Here is a 23,330-nt window from a genome sequence, read left to right on the forward strand (position 1 = left end):
GAATAATGTTTCATGTGGGAATGTCTGGAAATATTTATCCATGTTAATTTCAGGGAGGATTCCAAGTAGGCAGGGCTTTGGATCTAGAGTCAGGGGGGACCCCATGTCGTCATGTAGGAAATCTATCACTTGACTCCAAAACCCCCGTATATACGGGCAAGACCACAACAGATTAAAGAATGTACCCAATGTTTGTTTGCACATTGGACATGTCGGGGGTTGTTCTTGTTTAAATTTAGCTAGTTTTACAGGAGTGAGATATGCACTGTGCAGTATATATACCTGAGTCAGTCTGTCCGACAGTCTGGGCGAAACTAATTTACATGCCTGTTGTTCTTAAGCTGACCTGATTGCTCTAATCTTAGTTGCTTGATTTATTGTTACCTGTAACATCCAAAGCTCACAGAAAATACGCCCCCCCAATCCTCTCTCTTCTCCCTCCCCTTCTCCCCTTTTTCCTATTCCTTCCCCTCACCCTCCCTCCTTTTCCCCCATTTCCTGGTTGGTTGCCACTATACTCGGGATCCCTATTCCGTGGGCCTGCCTATTCACACCCCCATCATTGCTCAGTTGCTCAGTTATATTGGCGGTTGTCTGTGAGCCTTTGTTATATATTTTATATAGTTCAGTCAGGACTGGTTGCCCCACCCCCCCAAGTTATTAGCTGGGGGATTGGACCTCGAGGTGTGCCTTGCTACTTGGCTCCCCTGACGTTTGGAACTTAGCTACTGATTATGCCAGCTTATTCGCTGTTACAAGTTGGGGCCTTGAGGGCTTGTGCCTCCGCCCCCTATTTTTTGGCATTCTTGTTCATTTTCAGTAACTGTTTATTTTTTGGTTGTTTTGCAGTGGCACAGTTTCCAGCTATGCTAACCGCGTTTTTTGCTTTACTTCCTATTGGACCTCTGCTGTCTGCCCTGCTTCTGTCTCCCTACCCTCTCCCCTTTTTTTAAAATTTTATTTATTTTTTCTCTTTCCCTATTTTCCCCTTGCCCCGACCCTCCCAGTTTCATCTGTTTTTGTGATAACCGTTACCGCTATGTGTCCAGGGGCAGAGTACCCCCCCATATATCACATCTCACATTTAGGATGTGGCTCACTCCATGAGTGACAGATATATGCAAACTTCTTCTTTCTTCTTTTCTTATATTTCTGTTCTCTTTTGTCTTCCCTCTCCCCTCCCACCCTCCTACGTCCTGCAGACTGGGTTTTTTTTACATCAAGCAGTCCGCCTATTCCCCTCACATTCTGGGCCTTAGCCTCTACCATTTTAGCCTGCTACTTCTCCTCTACCATGTAACGCTCCCCTGAAGATCTACTCACAGAATATTCATGAGTTCAACTCTCCCATCAAGAGGTCGAAGGTATTCCACCATCTTAAAACTAGCCATGTTGATATAGCCTGGTAGACCAGGTTCTCCTCTTTTTTGTTCTCTTTCCTCGCTATCCCACTTTCTACTTGGCTTCAGTCCCTGAGAAATCATGGAGAGTTGTTTGCTTTCCGTCGTAACTTAGTCTTTTCTTGTTCTAAAGAGATTGACGACCCCACTGGTAGATATCTTATTCTCATAGGCTCTCCTAATGGCCAGGAAGTTACCATAGCAAGCTACTGCGTGCCTAACTGGTTTCAAGACACATTTTCTTCCCACCTTTTTCAAGTAATAACTCAACCTAGCAAGGGAATTTTACTTCTGGGAGACTCAAACGTGGTAATTGATAGGGATGATCGTACAGTTCGGGTCGACCATCGGTTCGGCCCAAACATTGGGTGTTCGAGGTTCGGCCGAATTTAGAACTTTTTGCCCAAAAAGTTCGGAATTCGGCAACCAGAACCGACCAAAATGCAATGCTTCAGGAAATGGGCTTTAAAAGCCCGTGATTGGACCAGAACCATTAGCAAAAGCCAATTGAGGGGGCAGGAGAATGCTAGGAATGTGATTGGAGTGACTAGGGGGTCCCTAGACCAATCATTAGTGAATACGCCCCCCAGTATATAAGATCGCCCCCGCCATATTCCTAGCATTGTTATACTGGACATGGAAGAGAGTGGAAGCAGTTCTGTTAATTTTACTTTAAAAGTGTCATTTAGCATTTATTAGTGTGAGGAAAGGGATATCTAGTGTAGTTAGAGTGCTCCTTTACACTTAAGTTAGCTTCAAAAATTTAGTTTCTGTAGGGAAAGTGTTAAGTGTAAGGGGACCGTAGTGTAGTGTAGGGTTAACTGACAGTGACTGCTATGGAAGGGTGACAAAACCCTTCCATAGCAGGGTGACCGCTATAGAGAAATGATCATTTCTCTGAGTTGCTTCGGGACAGGAATATGGCTTCTCACCAGCCAAGCATTTTTTATGCTGCAGGGGCTGCCACTGCCAGTGCTTTTTTGAGGACATGTTTGATGTCAGACATGACATCTGAACATGTGTATAGGGGGTATATATACACATATATGTCTGTATATATACCCCTAGACATATATAGGTGTGATAGTAGCAGAAATATATGCTTGCGCTAATGAAATCATTTACAGTAATATATTTCTGCTACTATCACACCTATATATGGCTAGGTGTCTATATACATATAATGATGTGTGTATATATACCACTATACACAAGTTCAGATGTTTTACCTGCCTCAAAAGAACCCAAAAAAATGCCAAAAAAACACTAGCGTCAAAAAAAAAAAATGCCCAGGTGTGTTTTTGCTGGCATTTTTTGGGGGGTTTTGGAGGCAGGCAAAACATCTGAACTTGTGTATAGTGGTGTATATACACACATACATATATTTATATACACACCTAGACATATATAGGTGTGATAGTAGCAGAAATATATGCTTGCGCTAATGAAATCATTTACAGTAATATATTTCTGCTACTATTACACCTATATATGGCTAGGTGTCTATATACATATAATTATGTGTGTATATATACCACTATACACAAGTTCAGATGTTTTGCCTGCCTCAAAAGATCCCCAAAAAATGCCAAAAAAAACGCTAGCGTCAAAAAAAAAATGCCCAGGTGTGTTTTTGCTGGCATTTTTTGGGGGTTTTTGGAGGCAGGCAAAACATCTGAACTTGTGCACAGTACCACTATACACAAGTTCAGATGTTTTTCCTGACTGCAAAGAACCCAAAAAAATGCCTGCTTTTTTTTTTTATCACACAAAAAAAAGTTCTTAAAAATTGTAATTTTTGATAAAAAAGCCAATTATTGAAAAAAAAAAAAGAGAGATTTTTTTATTTTGACTTTGGATTTAGTATCTGGGGGGTCTAAAAAGTGTACATGTGAAGTTTCAGCTCTGTAGCATGTCCAGAACCATGAAAAAAAAAAAAGATAATTTTTCAGTAGAACAGGGATGTGGGACCCTCCTTTTACACCTATATGATCTTTTTTTTCTGAGCTGAAACTTCACATGTACACCTTTTAGACCCCCCAGATACGAAATCCAAAGTAAAAATAAAATAATCTCTCTTTTTTTTTTAATTTTTCAATAATTGGCTTTTTTATCAAAAATGACAATTTTTAAGAACTTTTTTTTGTGCGATTTTGTGTCTGGGGGGTCTAAAAGGTGTACCTGTGAAGTTTCAGCTCTGTAGCATGTCCAGAACCAGAAAAAAAAGATCATATAGGTGTAAAAGGAGGGTCCCACATCCCTGTTCTACTGAAAAATTATCTTTTTTTTTTTTCATGGTTCTGGACATGCTACAGAGCTGAAACTTCACATGTACACTTTTTAGACCCCCCAGATACTAAATCCAAAGTCAAAATAAAAAAATCTCTCTTTTTTTTTTTTCAATAATTGGCTTTTTTATCAAAAATTACAAATTTTAAGAACTTTTTTTTGTGTGATTAATAGTTAATGGGGCATGACCCAGAACCCTAGGGACTTTTTAGGGGCATTTATTGGGTTTTAGGGCTTAAAAATTGTGTTTTTTGATTACCGAAGTTCGGGTCCCATTGATTTCAATGGGGTTCTGAAATCCGGCCGAACTTTTCAAAAGTTCGATCATCCCTAGTAATTGATTCTGAGGTTGACCGGCGATACGCCTCTTGAGTGGTCCCTTTACATGACTCTTCCCTGGTAGCTCGCATACGCATGCTTCTCCTGTACCACGGGCTGGTTGTTGCCTGGAGGGAACTTCACCCCACTGATAGAGACTTTACATTTTATTCTCACCCCCACAACAGCTTCTGCAGGATCGATCACGCTTTTTTGCCGCTATGCACATCTCGCTCATAGATAGAATCACCATCCCAACCTCCACGTTGTCAGATCACGACCCTGTGGTGTTTTCCCTCTTGCTCGTAGACCTACGTCCTCCTACTTACTGCTGGTGACTTAACGAGTCCTTTCTCTTCTCACAAATTACGTGTCTAGAGATCCAATCTCAAATCCAGACCTTCTTCTCAGAGAATGTGGTGTCCATGGTCCCTGGAGTCTTTATGGGAGGCGCACAAGGCCACCCTCTGCGGCCAACGAATACACCAGGCCCTCTACCATGAGAGTTCGGGATTTATGTAGCCCCCAAACTCGACCTTCTAGCTACGGAAAGAGCGGAAAAAGCATTGAGGTGGACCAAACACAAGTTTTACTCATGTGCTAATAGACCAGGTACGATGCTGGCGAGAAAGTTGAACTCAGTTGGCCACTCTCAGTTCCCAATTCGTCTGTGTACAGGCAACGGGAGCACACATCTGACCCGGTTAAAATTGCCTCCTTTTTTGCCAATTTTTTGTCTTCTTTTTTTGACCGCCCATCCTCTCTTTCCACCAATCTTGTGGACCAGTTTTTTTGTGATTTTCACCTTCTGCCCCTCACCGGCTCGGCCCGAGAAACGCTTAAGGCTGTGACCTCTGAAACAGAGGTCATGCAAGCTTATCAAGTCAATACGTACCTCCAAAGCTCCTGGGCCAGATGGCTTCTCAGATCTCTATTACCGCAAATTTTCCTATGCTAATCCCTCATTTGACAGCTTATTTTAATTGTCTGAAGCAAGGTTCCCTACCTACCCCAGACGCGCTAAAGGCGCATATAGCTATGATCCCTAAAACTGAGAAAGACGCTCTAGATCCCTAAGCCTCCTTTGTGAATAAGGATGTGAAACTCCTCGTAATAAGTATCTACACACCCTTATTCATAGGGGCCAGGTTGGTTTTGTCCTGGGCTGGCAAATGGGGGACGACGTCCGTAAGGTGAGCCATCTGATACACTTGCTTTAGCACTACAAGATCCCAGGCTTTCTCCTCTTGCTTGACATCTATAAACCGTTTGACTCGCCTTCCTGAGATTACCTGCATTATGTTCTAGAGCGATGGGGTTTTGGGGAATAATTTCTCCAGTGGATTTCGACCCTATACTCCTCCTCTTCTGTTATGTCTCCTTTGCTGGTCAGATTTCTGCTCCCTTTTCGATGCATCGGGGTACCAGGCAGGGTTGTCCCCTGTTACCAATCTTATTCATCCTGGCTCTCGAGCCTCTGGCCATTGTTCTTAGGGATGACCCCAACATCTCCAGTATTCAGCATGCAGGTACACATCACAAAGTCAGCCTCTTTGCTGATGTTGCCTTCTGTACTCTGACCAATCCTCTGACGACTCTACCTAATCTTCAGAACCTCCTTTCCCATTTTTCAGCTCTCTCTGGTCTCTGGATCAACCCCCACAAGACCACTGCTCTGAATGTTACCTTTCCACCCTCTCCCTTGTCCCAGCTACAAGCCTTTTTTCTGTATCCTTAGAACTCCTTGTCCCTGAACTACCTAGGTATTAAGCTAACTCCCTCCTACTCATCTCTTTTTGCCACCAATTACTACCCTCTATTACAGTTGCTCATGTCTTTAATGGAATCATGGCAGTTCCCCTCCTTATCTTGGATAGGCTGCATTCATGCGGTCAAGATGACTATCCTTCCCAAAGTACTATACTATTTTTGTACCCTCCCATTCCATGTCCCCTTCTTCTTTCTATGCCTGATTCAGAGCAGGATTCTATCTTTCATATGGGCTTACCAGCACCCCAGGGTTTCCCATTCCACCCTATATAGGCACAGACTATGAGGTGGCCTTGGAGTCCCTAACCTAATAAAATGTTTCCAGGCTGCTTAGATTTCCCAACTGACTTTACTCCATACAACCTCAGAAATCCCCTTGCGGGTGCTCCATGAACTCCCTAACTGCGCCTCAATTCCTCTCTCAGCCCTATTATGGCTTCCTCACAAACTTCACCCCCCACTCTTAGTTTCCTCATGTGCCACAGTTTGAAACTCTGGGACTCAGTCCATCATACCGCTAACCTTATGTCCCCCTTCCTTCTACTTCTCCCTCTCTCTTAAAAAAAATCCCCTATTTCTGCCGGGTTTTGACCAACTGGGCTCCTTGTGGTCCACCCACGGATTCACTGAGGTCTGCCACTTCCTTTCATCTTGCATTCTCCTTTCCTGACCCTCTTTTCGGGATACCCATGAGGCGCCACATGCAGAATTTATTCACTACGCCCAACTGCACCATTGGGTATCTTCACAACTCCTCCTACCCTTTCCAAAAAAACATTTTTTTTACATCTCTGCCTTCATTCCCCCAGTTCCCTCTGCACTATATCGAAGGTCTGTTCTTCTTCTAATGCCATTGGCTCCCCCGCAGCAGCGTCTTAAAAGTCACGGTGGGAACATGATCTGGGGACCTCTATTGATCCAGAGGACTAGAACAAAGCCTGGTCCTCCATTGCTAAGTGCTCCTTCAACATGGCAAACCTTGAAACTGCATATAAGGTTCTTCTGCAATGGTACTGGGTCCTGGCCCTCCTATAGTGACAGGTGCTTAAGGGGTTGGGGACAACGAGGGGATGTCATACACATTTGGTGGTCCTATTCCCGTCTGACGGGGTTCTGGTCCAGGGTGTTTGGCTCCTCTATTCCTTGTTCCATATGCCCATTCACAAGGATGTAAAAATTGCCTTGCTGCATTGTCCGATCCAGGGATTGTTGTCAAACCAACAAAAGTTGGTGTCTTACCTGTTCATAGTCGCTAAACAGGCGACTATGAACAGAGCTTGGAAGAAACCCTCTGTTTCATTTGCCTTGGTGAAGAGCACTCTGACCGACCTTATGATTAATGAAAAAAGTTCTAGCATTTAACATGATTCCCACTCTAATTTTCTTAAAATATGGTTGCCCTGGTGAACTTACGCTCTCCCCACCTTGCATCCTAACAGTCTGGGTCTCTCCTAATAACCGCCTTGTAACTCTCCCACTCTGCGGGACCTCTCCTTCTCCCCCCCCACCTTTTTTTTTTTTCTTTTTTCTCTCTCTTCTCTTCCTTTGTCTATCTCCTTTTTTTCCTTTCAGTTACTGACACTGGTCTTATGACAGTCCTCTGTCACCCTCTTTTTAAGGAGGCCCTGAGTCCCCGGACCTAGGGCCCCCCTTTTCTTTTCTGACTTGCGGCTAACACCGCTAGGTTTTAAAACTCATTTTGCACTTTTTCTACTAACTATCCACCCCGACCCTGGCTGGGGGCATCCTGTGGACCTGCACGCATATTACCCTCTGATGCAAACTAGTAACGTCAAAAAAAATGTGGGGGTATTTGTAACACTGGCAATACTATATTTAAAACTCATGGCTGGAGTGGAGGCCAAGCAGGGTGATCAATGTGAATACCTCCTTGTTGAAGTACAAATATGCAAATGCTTAGCAAGAGGATGTTGGAAAGAAAAAGACAGTGCATACCTAAGACGGTGGTAAGGGCCAAATATTATTCTACTGATACCCACTCATACCAATGAAAATATGTCTTCCACATGCAGTGATAAACCTTTGACATATGATCTTTAACTACGGTCCAGAATACTTAATCTAAAAAGCTCCTGTTTCTCAGAGCCTAGGCTTTAACAGCCAGACCATCAAAGTTAGCAAGAAGCAGGGTGGAAGATCAGTGTTTAAGAGAAATTTCTGATCGATCTGGTAGAGGCGGCATTGCAACAGCTTACAGATGAACAAAGTCGGTGTACCACACTCTTTGATACCAATCCAGAGCTATGGGAATGATGAACTTCCTCTGGAACAGTAATTCCCTAAACTGAACGGTATCCAGGAGAAGACCCAAGTACTGAAGTGACAAAATCTTGAAGATCTCTTGATAATCAGGATCCATGCAAAGTTCTCGAGCATCTGCAATTTGATTGACACATTATGTTACATTCAGTGTGGGCTTTCCTCACAGCAGGATGTTGTATCAGTGACTCTCTGATTACTAGAATGCCTCTGAAGACACAGAATAGATTTGAGTAGGGAGAGCAAGCCCAAAGAGAATGGCTACAAACTGATATTGGTTGTCAACCACCACAAAGCGAAGAGTTGCTGATGACCTGTAAAGAAAGGAATGTGTAAATACACAGTTCTCAGGACAAGGGATACCAAGAAGACAAAAACTGACAGAATACATTTGGGTTAAAACTATGAGGGTGTACTAAGGTGTTGAAAGCCTTTAGGTCCAATATGGGTTGAATGCCTTCTTTGGGCTTTGGAAATTATTAATTTCTGAATGACTGAACAGGAGGTCCTTCCAATGCTGTTGAGACATGGGGGAGACGCAAAGGGAAAAATCAAAGTTGAAGAAACAGGGAAAACTATTTTGTACACTTTGATATCACCTCTCGCAGCAATGCATCAGGTATGTGATTTACCCAAATATCAGGTGTCTCCCTATCTCTGATGTAAAATGTGGTAGTGGGTCAGCTTGCAGTGATTGATTTATCTGTAGGCTTGGATCCCTTTGATTGCCATGGACACCTAGTACCTCCTGAGCTGAAGGGGTAGAAAGAAGACCTCTTGGTGTTGGAACTGGGACCAGACATTTAAGGAACAAAAGGAACATTTTGCTGCAAGATAAGAAAGGGTTGACCTGTGGGGTTGATCCTTAGCTTATGCATAACTGGAGTAAGCGAATACTCTTGCAAAGATGTAAAAAAAACTCCCCCACGAAGAGTAGGGATTACAAGGCCTTCTTACCCTGTTACTGCACCAATCACCACTTAACTAGTTGCCTATTTTGGGCATGTTAGATACGTCCAAAAAAGCTCCTCCACTGTACACAAGGTGTCTTCTGTATGTCCAGGTGGTTGCCTGCAATTCCTGCTCTCCCCTGCATGCTCCTGTGCAGAGCCCTATTCGACCCGATGTCTGTAGAAAGAGGAGCTTTGATCCTATGATCAGGAGCTAATCAGAGGCCTTCCTCATTGAATTTTCACTGTAACAGCCAATCACAGTGATCATTCTATGTAACATTTGTTAACAATAACAAAAGTAGCAATCTGTGTGTGAGAGAGCTGAAGCTGTCAAAGAAAAGTGTCTATTGTTTGCACATATCATCATTGAAGCCCTAATTTACCCTTACATGCTCTTATTTAATCTTTATTTTAATATAAAGCACATTAATTTCCGTTTTTTTCCCGTTTGCTCTTTAACCTGGGTAATTTCCTAATAACCCCTTGTTATCCACTATTAACCCCTTCCTTGAGATATATATATATATCTATTTCACAAAAGTGAGTACACCCTTCACATTTTTGCAAACATTTTATTATATCTTTTCATGTGACAACACTGAAGAAATGACACACTGCTACAATGTAAAGTAGTGAGTGTACAGCTTGTATAACAGTGCAAATTTGCTGTCCCCTCAAAATAACTCAACACACACAGCCATTATGATGTCATTGTAGGCAAAACCTTGGGATCCAGTGATCACCAGTCAGTGTGGTTTAATATAAGAACTGTGAAAGAGTCACACCACACAAAAACAAAAGTTTTAGATTTTAGAAAAACAGACTTTTCAAAAATGAAATTAGTCATAAATGAGTCCTTATCAGACTGGTACGGATTACATGGAGTCCAGGAGAAATGGGACTACTTAAAAGGTGCATTATTGAAGGCAACAGAAAATTGCATTAGACTTGTCAGTAAAAGCAAAAAAAGGAAGAGACCACTGTGGTACTCAGCAGAAGTGGCCCAAATCATTAAAAAATAAAAAGCTAGCATTTTGTAATTATAAAAAAACCCAGAGCAATGAAGATAAGGAAATCTACAAGATCAGGCAGAAAGAGGCCAAGCAAGTTATAAGAACTTCTAAAGCGCAGGCAGAAGAAAAACTAGCTCAGTCTATGAAAAAGGGGGATAAGACATTCTTCAGATATATAAATGAAAAAAGGAAATTAAAACAAGGAATAACTAAATTAAAAACAAAGGACGGAAGGTATGTAGAAGAGAATAAAGGGCTAGCCGACTGCCTTAATGAATACTTCTGTTCAGTTTTTACAGAAGAAAAAGGAGAAGGACCTCCACTTGAAAGGATGACTAATGAATCGTTTGATGCATGTGTCTTTACAGAGGAAGACGTTCTAAGATTGCTGTCTAAAGTGAAGACAAATAAGTCACAGGGTCCTGATGAGATACACCCAAAATTATTAAAAGAGCTTAGTGGTGAGCTGGCAAAACCATTAACAGATTTATTTAACCAATCATTAGTAACAGGAGTCGTCCCGGAAGATTGGAAATTGGCAAATGTCGTGCCCATTCACAAGAAAGGTAGTAGGGAGGAATCGAGCAACTATAGACCAGTGAGTCTGACATCAATAGTAGGCAAATTAATGGAAACCCTATTAAAGGATAGGATTGTGGAACATCTTAAATCCCATGGATTGCAAGATGAAAAACAACATGGGTTTACTTCAGGGAGATCATGTCAAACAAATCTTATAGATTTTTTTGACTGGGTGACTAAAATAATAGACGGTGGAGGTGCAGTAGACATTGCATATCTAGATTTTAGTAAGGCTTTTGACACTGTCCCACATAGAAGACTTATCAATAAACTGCAGTCATTGAGCATGGACTCCCATATTGTTGAGTGGATTAGGCAGTGGCTGAGTGACAGACAACAGAGGGTTGTAGTCAATGGAGAACATTCAGAACAAGGTCATGTTACCAGTGGGGTACCTCAGGGATCTGTACTGGGACCAATTTTGTTTAATATCTTCATAAGTGATATTGCAAAAGGCCTCCATGGTAAGGTTTGTCTTTTTGCTGATGACACAAAGATATGTAACAGGGTTGATGTTCCTGGAGGGAAACGCCAAATGGAAAAGGATTTAGGAAAAGTAGAAGAATGGTCAGAACTCTGGCAACTGAAATTTAATGTGGATAAGTGCAAGATAATGCACCTGGGACGTAAAAACGCAAGGGCAGAATATAGAATATTTGACACAGTCCTGACCTCAGTATCTGAGGAAAGGGATTTAGGAGTAATTATTTCAGAAGACTTAAAGGTGGAAAGACAATGTAATAGAGCAGCACGAAATGCCAGCAGAATGCTTGGATGTATAGGGAGAGGTATAAGCAGTAGAAAGAGAGAAGTGCTTATGCCGCTGTACAGAACACTGGTGAGACCTCACTTGGAGTATTGTGCGCAGTACTGGAGGCCATATCTCCAGAAGGATATAGATACTCTAGAGAGAGTTCAGAGAAGAGCTACTAAACTAGTACATGGATTGCAGGAAAAAACTTACCAGGAAAGGTTAAAGGACCTTAACATGTATAGCTTGGAAGAAAGAAGAGACAGAGGGGATATGATAGAAACTTTTAAATACATAAAGGGAATCAACTCGCTAAAGGAGGAGAGCATATTTAAAAGAAGAAAAACTACCACAAGAGGACACAGTTTTAAATTAGAGGGGCAAAGGTTTAAAAGTAATATGAGGAAGTATTACTTTACTGAGAGAGTAGTGGATGCATGGAATAACCTTCCTGCAGAAGTGGTAGCTGCAAATACAGTGAAGGAGTTTAAGCATGCATGGGATAGGCATAAGGCTATCCTTCATATAAGATAGGGCCAGGGACTATTCATAGGATTCAGATATATTGGGCAGACTAGATGGGCCAAATGGTTCTTATCTGCCGACACATTCTATGTTTCTATGTTTCTATTAATGTCTAAACTGCTGGCAACAAAAGTGAGTATACCCCAAGTGAAAATTTCCAATTTGGGCCCCACTAGCCATTTTTCTTCCCCGGTGTCGTGACTCGTTAGTGTTACAACGTCTCAGGTGTGAATGGGGAGCACTGGTCACTGGAAGTTCAACATTGCACCTCATGGCAAAGAACTCTGAGTTTTGGTTGATATTCTGCCTCTATCACTTAAAATGCACATATGATAAAAATTATAGACACTGAATTTCTTTGTAAGTGGGCAAACTTAAAAAAATCTGAAGGGGATCAAAAAATGTATTTTCGCCACTGTAATTAAAAGACACTTGCCCACAGAATCCTTTTCTTCCAGTCAAACCTAACTATCATGGATCCAAAGAGATGTCAAATGACATCAGGGACAAGATTGTGGACCTGAACAAGGCTGGAGTGGGCTACAAGACCATCAGCAAGAAGCTTGGTGAGAAGGAGACAACTGCTGGAGCGATTATTCGCAAATGGAAGAAATACAAAATGAGCATCAATCGTCCTCAATCTGGAGCTCCACGCAAGATTTTGCCTCATGAGAAAAGTGAGGGATCAGCCCAGAACTACACTCTCAAGGCAGTCACCAAACAAACCATTGGTACACAATACACCTCCATGGATTGAAATCCTACAGCGCCCGCAAGGTCCCCCGCTTCAAGAAGGCACATGTACAGGCCCTTTTGAAGTTTGCCAATGAACATCTAAATGATTCAAATAAAGATTAGGAGAAAGTGCTGTAGTCAGATGAGACCAAAACTAAGCTCTTTGGCAATAACTCGACTCGTCGTGTTTGGAGGAAGAAAAATGCTGACACTTACAGAGGGGAAAATCCCCTGCAGATTTTGTACGTTTGCCCACTTACAAAAAAGCAAAGGGTCTGTAATTGTTATCATAGGTGTATTTTAAATGACAGAGACAGAATATCAATATAAATATCAGAAAATCCAGAAAAAAAATGATACAATGTTTTAAACTGAGTTGCATTTCAATGAGTAAAATACGTATTTCATCCCCTACCAACCAACAATAATTCTGGCTCCCACAGAATGGCTACAGTATGTGCTCATGTGGTACCTAGATTAGCCCTGTCAATTTAAGAAGGTGCTCCTAACGACAACTCATTATGTGATTAAAAGACACCTGTTCACAGAATCTTTCTTCCATTCAAACCTCACTATCATGGGCAAGATTGTAGATCTCCACAAGACTCGAATGGGCTACAAGACCATCAGCAAAAGCTTGGTGAGAAAGAGAGAACTATTAGAGAGACTATTTGCAAATGGAAGAAATACAAAATAAGCCTCAATCAATTATTTTCCCCACTGTAGGTAGCGCTCTATCGCCCAGTGAATTAATGGGAAAAACATCAGTCCACCGTTGTGCTGATTTTTAACAGATAGAGTGTCCAATGCATACAAAAAATGTCTGTAAAATATAGTCCCAACATCCACTTTTTTTTTGTTAATAGTATAGGGTCAGTCCTGGGGCATCTAGGCCAATACCTTGACAAATATTATTAGTAACATAAACTAAAGCATACCTTTTAAGGATCAGGGGCATATCTACAGGGGTTGCAATTGCAACCGGGCCCCATGCCCCAGGGGGCCTGTGCGGCTCCCCTGTACACCTGGATAGGAGGGGCGGCGGGGGCAGCATGTAGAGTAATCACTGTCCTCCTTTTTCCATAGAATGCATGAAGATAAAAAACTTCTGACTTTACAACTCCTTTGAGCTTGAAATACATTGCTCAAATTTTGGAAAATTCGAGCAGTGGACGGGACTGTTGGCACCACCCAGTTTGTTAAAGTTTGTTTGCAAAATGATAACCTTTATCCATATCCATTTTTAGTAAAGTCATTGTACATTTTATGACTCTGAGTAGCACATGAAAAGCCCTAATGTTTCTTTCCTCTATATAGTTGAGAAATCAAAGGATCCTGGTGGAAAATTATTGGTAGAACATTGACTGCATCCAATCAGATGCAGTCACTGTTTGGGCATTTAGAAAGCCGCAGGTGCTATGGCTGTCTCAATGCAATGTTAGGCACGGGAGATTCGTCTATCTACTCTGTTTAACTTGGATCGGGGACTCCTTTAGCCCACAGGTCTGAATGAGAGAAATCCTAATGTGTATGGCTAGAAGTACAAGCATTGCACCACTGAAAGTGAAACTGTTGTCCCTGGGATTGCCTATTATTTAACCACTTCAATACTGGGCACTTTCACCTCCTTCCTTCCCAGACCAATTTTCAGCTTTCCGTGCTCTCGCACTTTGAATGACAATCACTCAGTCATGCTACACTGTACCAAAATGAAGTTTTTATCATTTTGTTTACACAAATAGAGCTTTCTTTTGGTGGTATTTATTCCCCACTGGGATTTTTATTTTTTGCAATATAAGCAATTACAGCCCAAAATATATTCTGCTACCCTAAGTATGGCGATACCACATAAGTGAGACTTTTCCACAGCCTGGCCACATACAGAGGCCCAATATCCAAGTATCCGTCAGGCGTTCTAAAGGCATAAATTACACATTTCATTTGAAATGTACCTATCACATTTTTAAAGGCCCTTGAGCACCAGGACAGTGGAATTACCCACAAAATGACCCAATTTTTGAAAGAAAACACCCAAATTTATATTCTACGAGGCATAATAAGTCTTTTGAACATGTCATTTTGTTTCCACAAGTTTTTGGAAAATATGGAAAAAAAAATAAAAATGTATTTTTTAACACAAAGTTGTCATTTTTTAAAATATTTCTAACACACAGCATGCACAGTATCTCACAAAAGTGAGTACACCCCTCACATTTTTGTAAATATTTTATTATATCTTTTCATGTGACAACACTGAAGAAATGACTCTTTGCTACAATGTAAAGTAGTGAGTGTACAGCTTGTATAACAGTGTAAACTTGCTGTCCCCTCAAAATAACTCAACACACAGCCATTAATGTCTAAACCGCTGGCAACAAAAGTGAGTACACCCCTAAGTAAAAATGTCCAAAGTTGGCCTAATTAGTAATTTTCCCTCCCCAGTGTCATGTGATTCATTAGTGTTACAAGGTCTCAGGTGTGAATGGGGAACAGGTGTGTTACATTTGGTGTTATCACTCTCACTCTCTCATACTGGTCACTGGAAGTTTAACATGGCACATCATGTCAAATAACTCTCTGAGGATCTGAAAATAAGAATTGTTGCTCTACATAAAGATGGCCTAGGCCAGTGATGGTGAACCTTGGCACTCCAGATGTTTCAGAACTACATTTACCATGATGCTCATGCACTAAGCAGTGTAGTGGAGAACCAAAACATCTGGGGTGCCTAGGTTCGCCATCACTTGCCCAGGCTATAAGAAGATTGCAGCATGGTGGCCAAAACCATACATCGGTTGAACAGGACAGGTTCCACTCAGAACAGGCCTCGTCATGGTCGACCAAAGGAGTTGAGTGCACATGCTCAGTGTCATATCCAGAGGGTGTCTTTGTGAAATAGACGTATGAGTGCTGCAAGCATTGCTGCAGAGGTTGAAGAGGTGGGGGATCTGGCCGTCAGTGTTTAGACCATACGCCGCACACTGCATCAAATTGGTCTGCATGTTTGTCATGCCAGAACGAAGCCTCTTCTAAACATGATGCAGAAGAAAACCCACAAACAGTTTGCTGAAGACAAGCAGACTAAGGACATGGATTACTGGAACCATGGCCTGTGGTTTGATGAGACCAAGGCTCCTTTCACATGGGCGATGCACCAGACGGAGTCCATTTTGCTCAGCGGGGAATGGATCCACCGATCCCCGCTGAGCAGGCAGATGACAGCTCCATCTCCACTCTGTGTGCAGAGATGGAGCTGTCAGAGACCCGCTCTCCTCTATGGGAGATCAGACGAGAATGGTCCGCCTGTCCGTTTTCATCCGATCTTATCTGATTCGATCCTCCAGATGGATGGAAAAAAGGGTTTCTATCCGTCCGGATTTCACAGACAGGATCGGATCGGATAGTAGCGGGTGTCAGCGGACATGTCACCACTGACATCCGCTGCCTCATAGAGGTGCATGAAGCATTCGATCAGGTCCGCCTGAAAAACTGACAGGCGGACTGGATCGGAAAGCCTGTGTGAAAGGGACCCAAGTTAAACTTATTTTGTTCAGATGGTGTCAAGCGTGTGTGGAGGCAACTAGGTGAGGAGTACAAAGACATGTGTGTCTTGCCTACAGTCAAGCATGGTGGTGAGAGTGTCATGGTCTGGGGCTGCATGAATGCTGGGGAGCTACAGTTCATTGAGGGAACCATGAATGCCAATATGTACTGTGACATACTGAAGCAGAGCATGATCCTCTCCCCTCTGGGACAGGGCCACAGGGCCGTATTCCAACATGATAACAACCCCAAACACACCTTCAAGACGACCACTGCCTTGCTAAAGAAGCTGAGAGTAAAGGCGATGGACTGGCTAAGCATGTCTCCAGACCTAAACCCTATTGAGCATCTGTGAGGCACCCTCAAACGGAAGGCAATGTTGGAAAATAATGGTGGCCTCACAAAATATTAACAATTTGGGCCCAATTTGGACATTGTCACTTAGGGGTGTACTCTCTTTTGTTGCCAGCGATTTAGACAATAATGGCTGCATGTTGAGTATTTTGAGGGGACAGCAAATGTACACTGTTATACAAGCTGTACACTCACAACTTTACATTGTAGCAAAGTGTAATTTCTTCAGTGTTGTCACATGAAAATATATAATAAAATATTTACAAAAACGTTAAGGGTGTATTCACTTTTGTGAGATACTGTACTTACCAAAATACATTTTACTACTCCTCCTGAGTATGGCGATACCACATGTGTGAGACTTTTCCACAGACTGGCAACATACATAGGCCCAACATGTAAGTACTAAAACAAAATAGTCAGGGTTCCACGAGGTAGAGCCGCAAAAAGAAAGTTACAGATAAAGCTCAACACCGGAATTAATGCAAAACACACTTTATTGAAAGCTTAGGCTGGCAAAACAATTCCAGCCGCTAAAAAATACAGCGTGCAAAAAGAGGACCCCTTTGACACTCAATGTTAACACAAATAAACACAGTCACACAAAACACTGCACATAAAAAGGGCCCCACTCATCCAAGCTTGCATACTATCAGTGAACTTCATCCTTTTAAACCTCATATACTAAAGTGCAATAAGTGAAAAGTTAATTATCACAATCAAGGAGGGACCAGATATACCTGGAATGAACCACAAAATTGAGGAAAAAAAGAAAAGTTCAAAGCCATAGAACTGCTCTGACATTAGATTATCAGATCTCTGGGTAAAAAATCCAAATCAAGGCATTGATGGGTGCTAAGTTCATGTTCCTTCAACAGGAAAATTCAATCGTGTTGCTAAAGAGCAAAATCGTTAATTTCAAAGCTGTCCATCACATGTTGTGCAACCAGGGAGGGAGGACACAGCTGTCTGTAGTCCTAGTGTCGTTACCGGGCTGAGGTCCTAGTGTGTAGTGGAGGTATTCACAGCATAAATATACAATTTGAGAACTCACAGCTTGGACTTTGACATTAAGGTGTAAGTAGCACCTTCAGGCTTCTAACATATAGCATGTACATACCAAGAATTACACCCCAAAATACATTCTGCTGAGCAAATGGTAAAAAGTTAAAAGATCACCTGTGGTTTTAGCAGGCAGGAATACTGTCCCAGCACAGGAAAAGCATTGGTCCTGACATCCAACGGAAATGTCCAGGAATTGTTCAGCCAGCAGACAGAGATATGCCAAAGTATAGGTCCTGGCAGTAGTTTAGGTACCAGGCATAGACATGGCCAGTTCAGGTGGCAGGAAGAGACATGACCAGTTCAGGTGGCAGCAGGCAACACTATAAGGCTTAGAGCCTTTGTCAGGTAAGACCTGAGGACGGGTAGGGGCTTTCCCCCACCCAAATCTCTTTGAAGCCTCTGAGTCTCCAAAACCTAATCAGAGAAAACCTGGAGAAAAAAGTTTTCTCCACACGGAAATTCTATTCTGGAGTCCCTCAAATAAGTGAGACCCCTGTGCTGTCTTGAATCCTACTAATACAGTGCCAGGGTAAACGATCAGCAGGCAAAAAACATGGTCATTTAACAGGCCTAGGTCAATTCACGTGTAAGACAGAAACATGGTTGGCAGAGGCATAGTCATACACAGAAATAGAAATAGTAGATAGTGGAAACTGGAAAAAATGTCTTTACTTCACTAATAGTGTAGTGAAGTGTGATAAATCCGATAGCACTCTCCAATACAGAGGCCTGGCTGGGAGGGACATTGGGGACAATAGTATCGGGTGTCCTGGTGAATTCCTCTTCTTGAAAATACACTGCCTTTTTTTGGGGGTTTGCGGCCTGTGTGGGTAGGAAGGAGGATATCGGGGATGTGCCTTTCATGAAGTCTGGCTAATATATCGGAGCAAATTTGTTCAGGGACATAGCCATGGGGATACAGAAGGGCTGTGATAACGTCCTCTAGAAATTTTAGATAGGTTTGGGATCTTTGGGTACACTTGGAAAAAATAACATATGAATTGAACAGGGCTAGCTGACTGTCCTTTCCCTCATAAATTTTGAAATCATATGTGTAACCCGTGGCCCTGTCGCATGCTTTACCCCATATTCGGCCCATTTACTGGGGAGGTATTGCTTAATGCCAAATATTTTGGTGAAGTGGACTAGGGATTCATCCACACAAATATTTATATTGGGGGTAAACATTTGCTTGAAGCTGGAGCAAACAAAAATTGATTAGAGGCCGAATTTTGAATAATTTATCATAATCAGGATGATTTGGAGGGAGGCTCTGGGCATTGTTGTTGAAATGTAAGAATCTCATTATCATTTCGTAACAGGTTCTGGGCATCAAAGAGGAGTAGACTGGCACCTGATGGATAGGCTTGGTAGACCAGATGGAATGGAGTTAATTTTTTTTTTGTCAGCCAAATGTCGAGGGTTAGTCCAAGGAAAATTGTAATTTCTTCCACGGTGAGGGGTTTCCAAACAAAATGGCGGGCGTAGGAACAATCAGGATTGCTGGCAATATGTTGTCTGGCATACAGATTACACTGCTCCACGATGTAGTTCAGCAGATCATCCGTGAAAAATAAATGAAAATAATAAAGTGGGGTTATATTATCTGATTGTATTTGAGGGCCTGGCTGTGCTGTAAAAGGGGGAATTACAGGTTCTGCCTAAGTATCAGGGAGCCATGTAGGGTATATTGATAAATCCAGGAGGTTAGTATGGGCACTGCCTGATTGTGGATGGGACACCCAGTTACTAGCATCTGGCCTATCATCTGGGAATGCCCTGCTTGTGCTTGCCCCTGCACAAGGACTTGCAGAACTGCTGGTATATGCCTGCTTATATTCTTTGAATGCTGGGCTGCCTCAGGATTTGTTGCACTGCTGGTGGATGCCTGTACTTGCTCAAAACTACCTGAACCTCTTTGTTAGGATTCTGTCCTCCTCAGTTTCCATTTCAGAGCCACTGCTTTCTACTGGCTCATACTCGGTATCCGAGTCTGATTGAGAGAGTTCCCCGCTACTCTCATCTGACATACTCTGGAGTATATGGAAAGCCTCCTCACTGCTAAATCATTTTTTAGCCATGTGGACAGATGTGTCAGATGTGTGATAGATGTTGATCACTGGGATGTGGCACATGTTCACTGGGACAGATGTGGCATATCACGGACAGATGTGGCAGATCACAGACATATGTGGCAGATGTTCACTGGGACAGATGTGGCAGATCACTGACAGATGTGGCAGATGATGTGCGCCAGATGATCACAGACATATGTGGCAGATGATCACGGACAGATGTAGCAGATGATTACAGACAGGTGTGGCAGATGATGTGCACCAAATGATCACGGACAGATGTGCCAGATCACGGACAGATGTGCCAGATTATCACAGACAGATGTGGCAGATTATCACAGACATGCGGCAGATGATCACGGACAGATGCGGCAGATGATCACGGACAGATGTGCCAGATGATCTCGGACAGATGCGCCAGATGATCACGGACAGATGTTCCAGAAGATGTTCACTGTAACAGATTATTTTACTGGGACGAATGTGTGACAGGTGTTTTCACTGTTGGGAACACTGTTTTGGGGACACTAGGTGGGTGATCAGTGTGTAAAAAAGCAGTAAATAGCTCAAAACTCACTGATCCCCCGGCTAGCAGCACATCTTTTCCTCACTGACAGGCTCTGTGTGAGGAGAAACAGAGTTGATCGACATTACAACGGCTTTGTTGACATTACATGATGGCTGTGATCAGGAGGGCTAATTAGAGAGCCCTCCAGCTGAGCGGTGTTGCACTGTGTCCAGGGGACACAGGCACACTGAGATCGCGCAGCTGCGCGATCTCCCTCCTTCTGAAGGACATTCAGGAACGTCCACTCAGAAGGAGGAAGCTCTCACCGGCCGTTTATATGCATTGGCTGGGTGGGAGGAGGTTAAAGCATAAATTCACCTTTCAAAAAAAAAAATAAAAAAAATACATGCACATATTTTTGCAGGTAAAAAAATGTGCATTTAAGATTTTTTTTACATTTCAGCCTGTAAAGCATTGCACACGCAATCAGCAGATCGTGGGTGCAATGACAAGGTCCTGCAAACTCTCAATCAGCTGTCTGCCAGTACCCCCCATACGGGCAGATAGTTACTGAATTGCAGGAAGAATTAATGAACTATGAGAGCGCTCATCAGCACCATTACAGTTCATTGAGGACCACAAGCCATCAGCCTTAGCAGACGATGGTAATTGTAAAACTGTGAATAAATAATACGGCTGAGTGGATGGAGCCCCGCACAGCCACATTGTTTTTAAAAATTGACAATGGGGAGAAGATCCCCCCGCCCACTGTCAGAGAACGGGGAGGGCTGGCGGCGGGAGGTGGTTGTAAAGGTGCATGTTACACCTAAATATGGGTGTAACATGCTCCTAAAGGTGAACGTAGCCTTTAACTTCAAGCTATGTACAGATTTCTGGGGAAAGCAGGAAGTAAACCACACAAGCAGAAAATAAGATTTCACACATTGGACTTATAAAAGAATATTAGATTGTACATGGTGTACAGAACACCTTCAGGTTGTCATATTGCATGAAAGCAATATTTGAATTTGTAAATGGGAAATGAGAAGGTAATTTTTAATAACATAGGCAGATATAAAATATTTCTTTTTAACTCAATTATGTATGCATGTATTAAAACGTCCTGAAAAATAAATTGTAGGCAGAGTGACACAGAGATGAGTATATTGCTTCTGCTTTTACTATCTGGTCACTGACTATGGGCAGGCCAGTGACAGCCGAGACTCAGAGAAAGTAGGTTGAGAAAGCTGGCCATTATTCAACCCCAAAGACTGAGGACATCTAGTGGCAGACAATAAGTACTGTGGGGAAAGCTGTAAATTTTACAAATACAGGCAGATACTTATCCATCATGCCATACCATCAGGGAGGCTTGTGATTGGCCCCAAATTTATTCTGGAGCAGGGCAGTGACCCCAAACATACAGCCAATGTCATTAAGAACTATCTTCAGTATAAGGAAGAACAAGGAATCTTAGAAATGGTAGTTTGGCCCCCAAAGAGCCCTGATCACAATGTCATCGAGTCTTTACATGATTACATGAAGAGACAGAAGGATTTGAGGCAGCCTACATCCATAGAAGATCTGTGGTTAGTTCTCCAAGATGTTAGAAATAACCTACGTGCTGCGTTCCTTTAACTCGTTGCAGACTCTAGACGTACCAGACAAGCCCAAACAAATGCCACCAGTGTACACAGACCATGTGTAGTATGTTCATTCCTTTTGCCCTGCTGCCGGGATCCCCCCTGTCCCAGTACACGGCAGTTCAGCTCTGATTAATCACAGCTGCATTGCTGAGTACAGAAAAGGTCCTGGCAGCAGGAGCTGTAAAAAAAAAAAAAAAAAGCAGTCTGGCAATGTTTATCAACAACATTGCTCAGTCGTGAATACAGAAAGCTGCAATATAACATTGCTTCATTTTGCAACTTTCTGTTTCTTCATCTGCAGATCTAAGGCCTCTTTCACACGGAGCGGACCGTATTGCGATCCGCTCTGGCACTTTTTTTTTTACGGACACGGATGACACTTGTGTCATCCGTGTCCGTATGTCCGCATATCATCCCATCCGTTTGCGGAGGATATACGGACATGTATGTCTATGGGATTGCGGATGTCAGCGGATGACACCGCTGACATCCGATTTTGCGTCCTTTCCGTTTTTTAAAACGGAAGAAAAATAGGGTTCTGTTCTGTTCCAAAAAATGGAACAGAACTGAAAGGACGCAAATCGGATGTCAGCGGATGGTCATCCGCTGACATCCGCAATCCTATTGACATGCATTATGTCCGTATATCACCCTATCCGTTTGCAGGCCGTGTGAAAGAGGCCTAAGGGATGAACTTGGATCTGTAGATGAAGGTAGTACAAGCAACCAGACAAGTTGTTTTTTTTTTTTTTTTTATTAAATGTTCCTCCTCTTTAGTTTACTCTAATCAGCCCTAATTAACTCCTTATTCTCCTTCTCCATTCAATTATAATTTTCCTGGTGATTTTTTTTTTTTACTTTAACTATTATTTATACTTTTTTTTTTTGCTTTTGTTCATTAATATTTTTACACCTTTTACCGTACATATATTTACTCGTATCATACTGAAATAAAATTGAAAAAAACCTACTTTACTTCATTTGTAAATAACTTTGCAATGCTTTGTACCAGAACCATCATTTTAGAGTTGTTATAAACAAGACAAATTACAGAATAAAAAACGCAATTTTTATCTGCAGGAACACTATTTATTTTTAAACTAACACTGCTAAAAAAAAAAGTGCCTTTTGTTTAGTTTTATTATGTTTAATTTTCTAAAGATCGCGAAAAAAAAAATCATTGTTGCAGGACAATATTTACTAGGGATAGACCGATTATTAGCACCACCCGATATATTGGGGGCCGATATGCACTTTCCTCCGATATTGCCGATATTTTGTGAAAGTGCTGTACCGCATTCGGCTCTGATCAGTTCTCCGTGTAAAAACCCGGAAGTGATGTCATGACATCACTTCCAGGTATTCGGCACCACATTAAAAAAACTGACTGCATTCAAAACAGCCAAACTTGGCATTTTGAATGCTTTTCAGTGCCTAGGAGGGGTTTGGGGTCTTTTAGACCCCCAGATCCCTCCACAAGGAGTACCTGGAAAAAAAAAAATTTTTTTACATGTCCGAAAATA

General features: G+C 42.2%; 1 protein-coding gene across 1 annotated transcript in view; it reads left to right on the forward strand.

The window, feature by feature from the left end:
• Positions 1-23,330, forward strand: part of WDR27 (WD repeat domain 27) — a 522,635-nt gene that overhangs the window by 16,045 nt on the left and 483,260 nt on the right. The gene's annotated exons all lie outside the window — the stretch shown is intronic.

Source organism: Pelophylax lessonae (genome assembly GCF_965119305.1).
Source record: "Pelophylax lessonae genome assembly, chromosome: 3".
Lineage (NCBI taxonomy): Eukaryota > Metazoa > Chordata > Amphibia > Anura > Ranidae > Pelophylax > Pelophylax lessonae.